At 38.8% G+C, this 14,225-nt stretch overlaps 1 protein-coding gene across 4 annotated transcripts in view; it reads right to left on the bottom strand.

Moving 5' to 3' along the window:
* The window catches only part of LRP1B (LDL receptor related protein 1B), a 687,296-nt gene that overhangs the window by 316,916 nt on the left and 356,155 nt on the right, over window positions 1–14,225 (bottom strand). The window lies entirely within an intron of this gene.

The following is a 14,225-nucleotide window of genomic DNA, read 5'->3' as shown; positions in this document are numbered from 1 at the left end:
TCCAGGGATTGCTTTCACAAACCAGCCTGCAGTAAATAAAGAGTTTGCTTCTCTGTATTTTGGCTAAAAAAAGCAGCTCCTGCTTCTTGCCGAGTCAAAAGAGGTGAGACAGAAAGGAAAAAGGGGATTTCACAAACAATAAGTAAAAAATAGGATAATATAGTGGAGATGTACTGTTTTTCCCTAAGTTTTCTCAATCTTGAAGTTGTATTTTTTCCATATATAGGCATTTTACTTCTGCATGACTAGAAAGCTTCTTTACTTTTTTGGCTCAAAGCTGAGATTTTAGTTGGTGAGACTTTGGGGATTGTGTAAGATAGGTAAAGGGTAAAAGTGCCAGGCATGGACAGTCCTGCTTAGTTTAATTTATTATCTATCTAGGGTTTAAAAAAAGATATGCATATTTGCAAAGGAAACAATGAATTTTATTCCAAAGAACAAGAGCAAGCAGCTTGGGCATAGGCATTTTGCCTCCACTTGAGTAAACAGCCAAGTTTTGAATAACAAGACAAACAGCAGCAAGCCGTTTTTTTCTAAAATAGCCAGTAATAGTGAGACCAGGTAAATAGTGGGTAAAACTTGCTGAAGTGCCAGGCTTTGAGATGCTGCAGCAGCACGGCCTTTGCTGTACATCACTTCTGAGAGTCATGGTCCTAATTAGCAGCCCAGACAACCTGATACTGACACTGTGGCCTGGAAAAGTTAAGCTGCCATAGATTTTCCTGTGCCCCTTTTACTGACAGCAATTTGCCATAATTATGTCTGCAATGCCATCTATAGAACATGATTTTTATTAAAAATGTCAGCATTCCATATGTTGGATACGCTGCTGTCTAAACTTTTAAGAGCCATGTCCTGAGTGATTATTGCATATGTTTAAAAGCGGAAAATCAAATGAAAACTATCTTTTCCAAATGACTCATACTCAGATACCTATATTCCTTTGAATTAAAACAGCCTTCTCAGACACTGTTTGTGAAAAGTATAATGCAAAGCCTAAAACATACTAAATTTAAATAAGTACTTTAAAGCATCCAGACTTCAAGTTCCTCAAAAGTAAAGAAAGCTTTTCCTCTTGTTTGCTGAGAAACATAATTTAAATTTCAGTGAAATGGGTTACTGTCAAAAATACAGTTGGTATTCTTCCAATCCTACAGGATGTTAGAAGATACTGCTTTAAAAACCTATAACTGTGAACGTTTCGCCAAAAGCACTTTCCCCAAGCTGAGGAGTTTTCAAAAATATGAGCCCAATCTAAATATTATTAATACTTAATGAAAGCATCCTGAGGGCTCACAAAGACACCCAGTCTCTCAAAGACGTTTTCTATCCAGTCACTCAGAGATTCAAGAATTCATCTTCCAACTAGATACAGAAGAGAATTCTTCTAGACATTTATCCTTTACGGGTATTCATTGTTCTGTTTAAAGACAGATTTTTATTCTTCAGTTGGATGCAGCCAGCTTATGGAGAAGAGGAGAAGGAGAAGGACAAGAAGGAGAAGGACAAGAAGGAGAAGGACAAGAAGGAGAAGGACAAGAAGGAGAAGGACAAGAAGGAGAAGGACAAGAAGGAGAAGGACAAGAAGGAGAAGGACAAGAAGGAGAAGGACAAGAAGGAGAAGGACAAGAAGGAGAAGGACAAGAAGGAGAAGGACAAGAAGGAGAAGGACAAGAAGGAGAAGGACAAGAAGGAGAAGGACAAGAAGGAGAAGGACAAGAAGGAGAAGGACAAGAAGGAGAAGGACAAGAAGGAGAAGGACAAGAAGGAGAAGGACAAGAAGGAGAAGGACAAGAAGGAGAAGGACAAGAAGGAGAAGGACAAGAAGGAGAAGGACAAGAAGAAGAAGGACAAGAAGAAGAAGGACAAGAAGAAGAAGGACAAGAAGAAGAAGGACAAGAAGAAGAAGAACAACAACAACAACAACAACAAGAACAAGAAGAAGAAGAAGAACAAGAACAAGAACAAGGAAGAAGAACAAGAAGAACAAGAGGAGATCCACCATCTGAAACATCAAGCCATTTAGGAATTTCTGAAATGAGCAGTTCCATACCCTTTAAAGGACTCCATGAACACCATGACACAGTCTGGCCTACAAGATCCCTGCCAGTCCCCACATCTATGAATTGATATGTCAGCACTGATGATAAGATCTGGTCACACAGGCCAGTTCTGGGGCCTCTAAAGCTCTACTCAGCAGACAGCCAACTAAGTCTGTTGTTCAGCTCAAAATACCACCTTAGCAAGACTTTTACAGGTTTTTCATGGCTTAGTTTCTTAGGCTGTTATGAGTTGTGTTACTACAGGCAGCAGGGTGTTATTAAGCCAGAGATGCTATAGTACCTCGGCTGAGGTTGGACAATGAGCAGGTACTAAAAGAGAAATGGAGATTTAAGGATAAACTTCTTCCTCCCACTGAGAACCCTGGGATCTATATATCAATAATAATAAAAAAAAACCCACATCTTCCTCTTCTAAAAAAATTTACAGGGCGTTCAGAGGACAGGTGATGATCGCGGACCCCAGGTATGTTTGCGTCTGTGCCTTTTCCAGGAGTTTTAAAGCAGGGTAGCAAGATCTGGTCCTAATTTTTTTAGTGTATTTTGTCTTTTACTCGTGTTAATGATTCTACCACACAATGCATCTACCACCTGAGTTTCTGGAATGAGCAAAATGAATGAAATTTTCTGTTACCAGGCCTTGAGTCACAGCTGGGATGACAACAGATTAAATAAAGAAGGAAACAGTGTGAAACAATGAAATAAGGGCCTTCCTTATGAATGGCCCTATCTTTTAATCCTGAGTGTTAAGATTTTTATAAGGAGGGGTTTTTCTGACATCAATCTCATGTCAGAAACCAGTAGGAAGAGTTGAAAACCATAAAGTTTCTAATTCCTGCATTACTGAGTTTCAAACACATTGCCCAGTGATTGTAAACTTATAATGGGGTCCCAGTCACCTGCATACGTCTTGAACAATGGGGACAGATTTATAGAGGTACATAGCTTAACACACTATTTTTTTTTATCTGCACGTTCAAAAGCTGCTTATAAATCAGCTGAGACTGTAAATCAAGCCCAGTTATTTACTTCAAAGCAGTTAAGCCATCCACTGTTAAAATTAAAGCATAATTCAGCCACAATAGGCATCTCCCATCACGCAAGTGGACTGAGAGAACGGGGAAAATGAGGTGGCTCCATAAGGCTCTAACACTTGCCTTGTGTAACCACTTCCCATCAAAAGCAGAAGAGTCTACAAGCTTCCACCCTCCTAGGACTGCCTGACGCACGTATTATAAACTCGATAAACCATCATTGCACAAAAATAAGGACAGTTAAATATTTCCCACAAAGACATCAAGTAGTAGATTACTACAGTTTTCAAGATGCATCAATAAAATATGGAGCTACTTTTGCAATAAAAAATAATTAAGGAAAATTACTTCCAGAGAAATTTTGAACAGTTTAATATCAGAGGTAGGCAGTGGTGCTTAAAGGAACACTTTTTTGGGGGATAATGTAGAAGTAAATTATCTTTGTCAGCTCTGTATACTGCGGTTTCTTGCAGGTAAAATGCAGGTCATAATTTTGTAGGATAATTTAATTTTGAGCCCACTGTAGTTGCTATTAGCAATCTATGTTCTAGACAATATGAATATGCAGTACGTGACATGACCTAGTGCTATAAATCAACCAGTTTCTTTTCCCCAAAGGGCATTATTTCATTCAGTTTTAATCAGATGGCAATACTGACCATTGAATATTTCATTCTGATATATAGATATATTGGGCATAAAAGTCTTTATCTTCATCTCAGACATATTAGGGGAAAAAGAGAAGACCTTACACTTTAAAAAAAAAAAAAACCCAAAACTTTTGCTAAAATAGATTTTATTACAGAACTTGTTTATACTGTAATTAAAATCTGCATAAGGAGTCTAATTTAAACCCAGTTTGAAAATTGTGACTTAGAGAACACTAGAAAATTGAAAAAAAAAACTTTCAATTATAAAAAATATAATCTCCACAGCTAGAAAAAATATACCTCATTGTTCCACATAATATCTGTGAAACAAAACCGTATCATGTTCCTAACTCAATGCGATAGCTTGTTTTTAGGGTTGCTAAGGAAAGAAAAATAAATTGCTTCTTATATTAAAGGCTATGAAGATGTTTTCTTCATGTTTTCCCTGCCTCCAACAGAGGAATCACTGTCACCACCTGATGCCATCATCATGCTCCTACTTCTCCAAAACACTCCAACCCACCGCACAGCACCCACTAAAGTTACATGCCTCATGTTGTAGCTTGAGCAAAACAAACAAAACCCTTCACATCTACGAATGCTGACAGCCAACCAACTATAACAAATGCATTCCCATGTAATCATTGCTTCATCCTCCCTTTCTTCCTCTTTTTTTTAACCATTTATGACATCTTTTCAATATCAAAATAGTGTTTGAGCAGAAGACTGTTATTTATTATATTTAACCTGATCAACAAAGCAGATAACTGCCCAGACTTAAACTACACTTAAAAAAAAAAAAAAAAGAAATAAAGTTATTTTTTCTTCTGAACTTATATCCAGTAAAGCAAGAAATAAAAATAAAACGTGGGTTTAGAGTTACGCATTAATTATTTCTCTACCCATTTGTGATCAGGTATCAGGGCACTGGTTGTCTTTTTGTTTATTTATTTTCGTCACTACAGTGGAGGGATCCAGACAAATAGTATCTCAAAATGAAATATCACCATTAAAAATTCTCATAAACCCCCCAAACAGCTGTTGCAATGCTGTTATATTTGCAGAACTTGCACTTAGCTTTCAGAAAGCTTCCATCCCTTTCTAAAATGAGCCAATTCAGAAAGATATGAGGCCATAATCCCACCTCTTCCCAACTACAGAAGTCTCGTGCACTTTGCACTAACTACCGCTACCTTGTGTATCCCCTATCACTTTAACATTTTGTTTTATAAACCTCATAGCATCCCTGTGCTGCATGGAAATACTGTTATTCTCATTTTCCATTTAGAGGGGAAAAGACGAGATTACTTGCTAAATGTCACCCTGTAAATCTTGGGAAAAGCAGAGGTCTCCTCACTGCCAGCATCTCGCCTTCCTTCCGAAATCACTCCTGCTTTCATGTAAACAGGAAAAAGAATTTGTCCCAACACTTGCAAAGAAATACAGAGGAGAGACGTAAATATGCACGGTATCCCTCCTCCATGTCCCCTCTGCTACGTATGCTCTTCTCTTCCTTATAGTAATATTTTTTGCCTACCCTAATGTTAAATTATAATACTTCTGTGTGGATCACACGCAGCAAGACACAAGGTGTTGATCCCTCCAGCCTGCGGTTGGCTCTGACCCGCATGAGGCTCCCCAGAGAATCTGACAGCTCAAACAGAAGTATATTTTGATTATTTTCAGAGCAGTTATCTTCAAATATTTTTCTTCTCAGCCTACTTTATAAAAGAATAACTGTATGTCCAAGTATCTGTTTGCAAAATGAAAAACCCAAAAAACTCACAGAATCACAGAATGTTAGGGATCGGAAGGGACCTCGAAAGATCATCCAGTCCAATGCCCCTACTGGAGCAGGAACACCCAGATGAGGTTACTCCAACCGTGTCCCATTATTTTGGAAGATACAGAACATGGATTACAGTGCATGGATTCACAGACTGTTATAAAACGTTTTCCCACTACTTCATCTTACTTGAGGCGCCTTTTCCCCACGGGTTCATTTCTGAAGCTAATGCGGTGGTTATGACTGCTCGAAACAAATCTGCATTTTGCAACCTGTTGAAGAGACTCAATGAATTACCAATCTATCCTTCAAAGTCTTTAAATTAAACTACATATTTTCAGTATATTCATAATTAGAAGAGAAGCATCACTGACCTTTTTAAACACATTATACTTATGTCCTTATATATAAATACAAAATCACCTCACATTAAAAAATGGAATAATATACTTAAATAAAATAAAAGCAAAGGACATGCAAGCTAGTCCAAAACCAACAAAAACACCAAGAGTCTCTGGAACTGCACATTGTGGCTGGTATCCCCACACACTCTCCAATCAGCTCATTATTTTTGCTTATATAGTGTGACAGAGATTTTAGGCAATTACACATGCAAAGAGTATCCAAACTTGATCATCAGCTCAAGAGCTGTCATGCTGAATGCTGAACCCAACACATCAAACCGCAGCTGTTCTGTGACATGTTGATAAAATGCAGGGCTTCAGCTTTGCGCAAACAGACCAACGCTTTTTTGCATATTCTCTCCTCATACGATTAAAATGCTTTTTTTCCAGAACTAAGAAATCGATATACCTTAAGCCTGACTTTAGCAAAAGTGAGTTACACTGCTTAAAACGATTTGACACATGTAATTTTTCAATTTCAGAATCAGTGCGTCACTAGAGCCATCAAAAATTGTAAAGCAAACCCAAGATTTTATTTTCTTGCACCTGACAAATAGTGAGAAGCATAGGATTTGTTCTTCTATTTTATTTATTTCATAAGACTGACAGGATCCACAAGGTTTTCAGCATTTAAAGTTCTGCTCCAAATCTGAAGTAAAAAAAGTTTTAAATCAAATTTGCTTCATTCTGAATAGAAATCCACAATCAAATTTTGTGGATTGAGAAGACAAAAGTATTCCTGTGAACTGGAGATAATACTTTTCAAGCTGGCCATTGCTCCTGTAATTCAAAAAAGTTAAAAACTGAAAAGAGTAATTATATGTTAAACTCCTAAATCAGATAGTGGTTTTAATTTGCCACATCCACCACAACGCAAATAGTAATCACAGTTTCACCAGTTACTGCAAACATGCAATTCCTCTTTCCGTAAGAGGTGCTGACGAAGTACCAAGTGCAGAACAAGCCTCTTCTTCTTTTCTGACCCAGACAAACTCTTTAATATGTCCCCATCACTGACACAGCACAGAAACACGTGGGGAACACTGAGCACCGAGAGCAGACCAGCCCAGAGCCCACGGGACACAACTCATCGAATTGCTTAAAAAGCGCTGATAAAGATGCTGAAATCGTGTTTTTTCTATTTTAACAGGTACATAACTTCTGATTTCAGCTTTATATGGATTGATGCACTTTCTTAGACATTTGTAAAAAGCATTACCTTCATTTACCCTTTACCCTGTACAAGGAATTAGATCAGAATACGTGTTGTGAAACACAATTAGTAAAGGCCGCTGGCAAGATCACAACTTGCAATAGTTGTGTTTTTTATTACAGTACTCTTTTCCTTGCATAACATATGTAAGCAGGTTTGCTTTTATTCCTCCTGCTTCCTCAAAACCAGACAACAGGCGGTATTTGCATTACTGTGCATCTGATAGAAAGTCACAGAGGATGCGAATAAGTGGCTGCTAATACTAAAGGGGTTGTGCTAATTCACTATCAGATGAACAGTATTTTGGCTTTGTAGTTTTTCTTATGTCCCCTTCTTTCCTATAAAGACAAATCCACTTTTCAAGAATCCACAGACTTTTCTTTTTAAATGTTATTGCGATGTTGACACAACTTGCGTTCTATGATCTGCGTCTCAGAGAAGAGTCTTAAGTCTTAATTTTAATAACACAATTCAAAGTAAATTGTGCAAAAAGAAAGGTTTCCTTCACTTGACATCACCATGTTTTTTCCGATGAAGTCTGAATGAGATCTTTGCATCAATAAAGTAATATCTGGAAGTAAGTGGCTGTCAATTAGTCTAATTGAAGCAAACTTGATTAACATTGTATGTGACATGAATTTGCAAAGAAATATCTCCACTTCGGAAGAAAACCATTAGCTACATCATAACAAATGTGACAGTTATAAATATAATAATAAAGTAGAAAATAAAAACCATACACATATAATTAGTTGGTGGTATCTAAAACTAAAATTAAAATCATATTACAAAGAACAGTCCCAGCGGCTGCTGGGCAAAAACCAAAATGAAGCCAACATGGTGCATTTGGATGTCAAAGTCTTATGGGAAAATGTGTATCTAACCCCATAAAACATGCATTATTTAATTCCATGTTTCTGAAAAAAATAATTTTAAAAGGTGTTTTCTTTTTTTTTCTAATATTTCATTATTCCCCTATCTGGGGATGTAAATGCATTTGTAAAATATTCACTACAAAACTGTAAATTTTATATTTGCAGCCACCTAGTTATCTATACATTAGATCTTTACAGCCCCCACGATTATCTTATTCTATCTTCAAAATCTTGTCAATGAAATGCAGCTGTTACTGTTTTACAAGGGGTATAGTAATTCAATTTAACAGAGAGGAAGAGTCCCTCAGCATTATGCCTGAGGAAGATAAATTTACATCGTTACTGATACTATGACAAAGAGCCCATTTTTTTATTTACGAAATCCTTCTGCTGCTATGGGAGGTTCCCTTTTTGCTCTTGGGTTTCCTCCCTGGTACAAAAGCTTTGGAGGAGTTGGAATGTAAGGAAGACGCACAAAAGATAGCATCATGCCTCACTGTTAAGACAATAATGAAGCTAATTAAGATGGAAGTCTACAAATGGTCAGTTAGGAAGCTGACAAATTGGGGAGAAGGGAATCTGACAATGCGGAACAGAGTGAGGACGTGAAGAGGCATCGGCTTTGCAGAGAGAACATTTGGGAATTCTGTCCCCAGCAGAAGGGGGCAACCAAAAATTTGCACTGAGAAATGCTGCTGAGATAAGACATTTTATTTCCTGTACTCAGTCTGAGAATTAACTGGCCGGGCCATGACTACTGGAAAGCATACAAAAAGAAAATAGCATGCCAGCTTTGCAAAGAATGAAGCAGGGCTTTGACTGATGTCAATTAGAGATCAGTTGTGGAGAGTGGATGAGTAACAGAGCTTGAAGAAACAGTAGTATTATATCTTTGAATGACTGAAAAATTCTGCTCTTGGCAATTAACAAGCAGTTAATAAATAGCTCTTGTGTCAGAGATCATTAAGTGCAGGTAACCTCACTTTGAAGGGAAATGCCACCAATTCAGAGCATCTGCCTTGGAAGCTTGTGCCTCAAAATGCCATAATGCGGCATTACAGGGATGCTACTCAACGCAGTAGCACAATCCTCCACGTCAAATTGAATGGACTGTATCCACAAGATGCACCAAAAGCAGACAGATCCTCCGCGGGTAACATTTAGAAGCTTCTAATATAGGGAAGGTCCTCTTAGATATAAAGATTATATTTTAACTTTTGTGTATACACGATCGAGTATGGAGATATATACCCAAATATATGAACACTATTAATAAAAAAAGATAATGGATTTGCAATACCCACCACGGTCAAAGGACAAGATCCAGCTGATCATGTTTGTTGGAACAGAAAGGTTGAATGAAAAGATATGACTTACCCTTATTCTTAGTAAAATCATCAACAAGGCTGTGCATAAACAGTAATCAGAAAAGAGTATCCAGGACCTAAAAATAGGACCATACTGATAAAACAAAGTTTCTGCACAGCCTTGAGTCTCCAGAGGAGTCTTGTCATTACAGGGGGCAGAAAAAATGTATATTTATCAGATAGAGTTGTTTCCTGCACTAAAAAGAAGTCCATACTGCCCCAGGAAAACACATTATCAAGGCTGGATCTTATACTGAATAAAAAGTTTTGTAAGTGCAGGTACACCAGAATGAGGAATGAATGTATGGACAGATGCAAAGATGATGCAAATAAAACATTTCCCATATCGGGCCACGGTGTATGAAGAACATCTTGTGGCTTGTGCTTGCTCTGAAGGGGAATATCTAAAAGCACCTGGAAATTGAAACAAAATGCAAACATGGAAAAACATGAAAATCCCAAGAGCCGTTCAGGAAGTCATGAGGGAAGACTCAGGAAAGATGACAGTGATGGACCCAAGTAACCACCTATGATGGGGGCCAAATCTGGTTCCCCATTAGGCATTACCAGGTTCCACAGCACTGGTCTGTGCTGGAAGCTCTACAAGATAATGTTCATAAGTCATCTGGAAGGTGACAAAAATAACAAGGTGATAAAGTCCAGTTATAAAATTAAAGTTTCCAGAACAGTAAAGAGAATGGTCAGATTTGAACAACTGCGGGATCTCAGGAGACTGAGTGACTGTGCACTAAAAGGAGATGGGAAATTCAAACTGAATAAACATGAAATTTATGAGAAAAGTGTCCTAGTTTTGTGTATTTAATGATGGCTTTGCCTAGAGCACTTAAGAATGAGATATTGAGACTATAAAACCCCCACCTTTGGACAAAGAAAGGTCACTATCCCAGAAACAGTATTTTCCAGCCTTCTCAGAAATGCAAGAACAGCGATGTAAGATCAGCCAGGCTCTAAGCCTGCCAAGATTCCAGGTACGGGACAAATACCCTGTGATATTTCCATAAGATACTCTTCTCACATCTTATTCTGGCTCCGATTCCTGTATCAGATGCTCTGAATGCTACTAAAGTGGCATTTGAGGTGTAAAAAGCCTTTGTCATGAAACCTTCTCATTTCTGTTCATCTTCTAGGTCTGTAAGCCTGAGCTGCCTGTCACAGAATAAAAAACAAGAATCACATTCTACAACTATATGACAGCTTATAACGCCTGTCTGGAGACAGGCTTGGGGCAGACTCTATGCAGGAATAAATGCCTTCCCCCAGATCTTCACAGTTGTTCTCCTCCTGAGTAAGCCAAATGGTGCTTTGATTTCTCATGCATATTCACCAAAATTTCACAGAAAGGTTGCTGACAGAAGCCTCATCCCTAGTGCTTAGTGTTTCCCTCAATCACTGAGCTCACCAATGCCAAGCTAAATGTCTGTAGCTATTCTGAAGGGCAGAGCACGAGCAGTTGTGGTTAATCACTGCTAGGAAGTGTTTTAGTTCAAGGAGATGTAGTGCGGGGGCAATTAAGTGGACAAAACACAGGGGAAAACTGGAATGTAAGGAGACATTGTTTGATCTTGGCCAAATCCTCTAGGCTCCCTGTCTGATGATCTTCACACCAACCATATCCAAAAAGTGGGAGAGCCAAAACGTTGGCTTTGGCTCATGCTTGTGAGGGCAAGTAGAATGGTGTTGGGTTCCATGAGCAGAGAGGCCAATACGTCTCCCCACTGGAGAGTATCAACCATCCACGTCCATCACCTATTTCCAACCTTGCAGCGACTGTCCCCTGTGCTACGGTAGGGCAGGGAAGGCAGTGAGTTTAAAATTGAATCAGTACGGGGCAAGAAAGATGTTTCTTTTCATCCAGATCGGTCCCGTATACCTGCCAACAGAAAAGCCTGTGTGCCTTCCAAGGTGAGGTGTGATCGACTGTCTGGAGGTATGAAACACCATGAGGTGGCAAAGCCAAACACAAGCATGGCAGGATTTGTACTGGTGTACTGTGATAACCGAATGCCAAGAGATCCTGACTCAAATACCAGCCAAGCAGAAAATATCATGCTGTGAAGCATCATCCCAGAAGAGATTTTGTTATATTCTGCAGAAGAATAGTGGTTAAAACCCAGGCTGTGCTGCCTGGTGCTTGTTTGGAGAGCACATAAGGTGCTTGGTACTTGTCATGACGAAGATGCAAAATGTTTATTAAAATGAGGAAGAAGGAGATTCTGTTATCCAGAAGATGCTGCTCTTGCCAACCCCCCTCAGTCCATCACACAAAAGCATTAGTATAGGATTGCACATCTTGTCTTTGGAAGGGCAGAAAATTGTTGGATATTTTCCACCTTCATGCCATTAAAAAGAATTTTTGCCAGTTTGGTCCCAGAGGTAGCACTTTACATAAATTACTGTTCCTGGAAGTCTTGCTGTACTAACTGGAAGTGAACTGTGAGCCGCTATGAAGTGTCGAGGCACATGCCTGTTATTATGGGCAAATTGCACAAATCTGCCTTACATGAGAATCTTCCCTGAAAGCCTATTTGGCTCTGACACTGTCTGCATAAATCTTTCCAAAAGGAAATTTTCCAGCTGCTCTTCCAAAAACTTCCTGGTCTTATAAAGATAATGATTAAGCAACATGTCTATGCCTGGTCTTGGCTAAGACAAGAATGCCAGTGTTGACATCTCCGTGCCTACGGAAACCCACCCTTACCTTAAATGATAAACTCATCAAACAAAAAACTGTCCATGATACAATAAATATTATGAACCTGAAACTAGCTTAATAACTAAGCACAGGGAATGCCATCACTGGAGTTGCACCCTGTTCTTCCATGGCAAGCAACACCTGAGTGCAGGATCAGTCTCTCCACCTTCTCCACTATTAGGCAGAAGAAGGTAGGGATGCTCCTCAAAGGCATCTGCTTGGATCCACCTGGGACACACACATACCAAAATGAAGGCATATTGGATTGTCTTTTGAGGGAGAATGCTAGATACTGAAGTAAATAAAATCCAGGGAAGTGGCAGATTCACCAACATTGGACACTTTCAAGATTCAGCTGGACTGGGTACTAGGACTGGTACTAGGCTGTGGTTTTGCCAAGAAAGGTTGGACCAGATGATCCTGTGGTCCTTTCCAAATAGATATTCTATGCTTCTATAATTCTATGACTGTAATTTCTTTTCCCATGTGAATCCAAAGCTTATGCTCATTATGTAGAGTTGGTCTGATGCAATCAGCAATCTTCATAGTACCTGCTTTCCTAAATGTAATCTTTGATCTTAAAATACGATCAACATTCTTTGTTCCTAAAGATAAGACTTACTTGCCTTCACTAAAACAAACACTTCAAATAACTAACAAAAAAGAACAGATTAAAAGACTGCGATGGAAAAACTGAAAATTACACAAACACTGCTAAGAAAACTTTTTTCCCCCTAATTCTTTTAGGAATATTCCATTTTTATGTGAATAACTCCATTACACAACCATTTATTTGGCTTGAGCTGCCAGAGAATGCACTTGCACACTTGAAAATGCTCTGGCTGAAATTCCTGACGAAGAGTTAAAACAAATGCATTTGCCTCATCACATGTAGGTGTGATATAATGAAGAGAAATAGCAGAAGTCACCAGAGAGTTAACAGAATGTCAAGGGAAGAAAGAATTGACTCAGTTTTGCAATAGCCACAAAATGACCTATACATGTGTGCAGGCATATATACTAGACACCGTAACACCAGACTCCTGCCATGTCCTTGCAGATCTAACTCCAGATATATGTCTGGAATCACCGAATCACAGAATTATTTTGGTTGGAAGAGATGGTTAACATCATCAAGTCCAACTATAACCCAACTCTGGCAATAAACCATGTCCTTAAGAACCTCATCTACAAGTCTTTTAAACCCCCCCAGGGATGGTGACTCCACCACTGCCCTTGGCAGCCTGTTCCAATGCCTGACAACCCTTTCTGTGAAGAAATTCTTCCTAATATCCAATCTGAGAAGTGACACTCAGTCCATGGTGATGGCCGCTGCTCCATTGCAGCAACCCAAGGAGAGCGTCTGCTGATGTGTGTGTCTGGAAAAACCATCCCCACAGCTAAATCTGCTAGACTGTGTTAGTCAGAGCTCCAAATCTGACTCCGAGCAATGTTTCTAAAGTCTCCAAGCACTATTTCCAAAATGAAAACTAAACAAGAAGTTGGAACGAGTGTAAACAGCTGATTCATATCCATGGGAATTTCTATTCTTCATTTAGACAAGACTGAATGATTACAGTGAAGAATATTAGAGACCAACAGGCTGAGGTGTACTAGTACTATGAAAAATGAGTAGCTTATTAATTCCAGGCCCTGTTTTCATTTCAAACCCATCACACAGCCTTAATTTTGCAAACAGATGAATTAATGAAGATCACAACACCACAGAGATTAGTAATTCTCTTCGCATGCAGAGACCAGAGGGAAAGGAACATGGGAGAGAACTGGTGGAGAACTACAAAACACAGTGCTAAGATCCACTCCAATGATGAAGATAAGTGACGGAGCAATCACACATACAGTTCGATACAAAAGAAATTTTGCTAAGGGCTGTAGTTAATTTGATTGGTCTTACTAAAAGGAAAAGAAAATAAAATATCAATAACAGAATGGATTAAAAAACCACAATCAAATACTACCACCAAGATTTTTAGAGCTCTTAGATATCCAAAGTACGAAAAGCCCTCTAAAATACAATATTCAAAAAAACCCTCAAACGTGGTTAAGTGTCTGTCTCTTTAATTAATCGCTATTATTGTCCCAGTACCAGAGAACCATCTTTG

Source organism: Patagioenas fasciata, chromosome 7, assembly GCF_037038585.1.
Source record: "Patagioenas fasciata isolate bPatFas1 chromosome 7, bPatFas1.hap1, whole genome shotgun sequence".
Taxonomy (NCBI): Eukaryota; Metazoa; Chordata; class Aves; order Columbiformes; family Columbidae; genus Patagioenas; species Patagioenas fasciata.
Note: the sequence above shows the minus strand (reverse complement) of the source record. Positions and strands in the feature narration are given on the sequence as shown.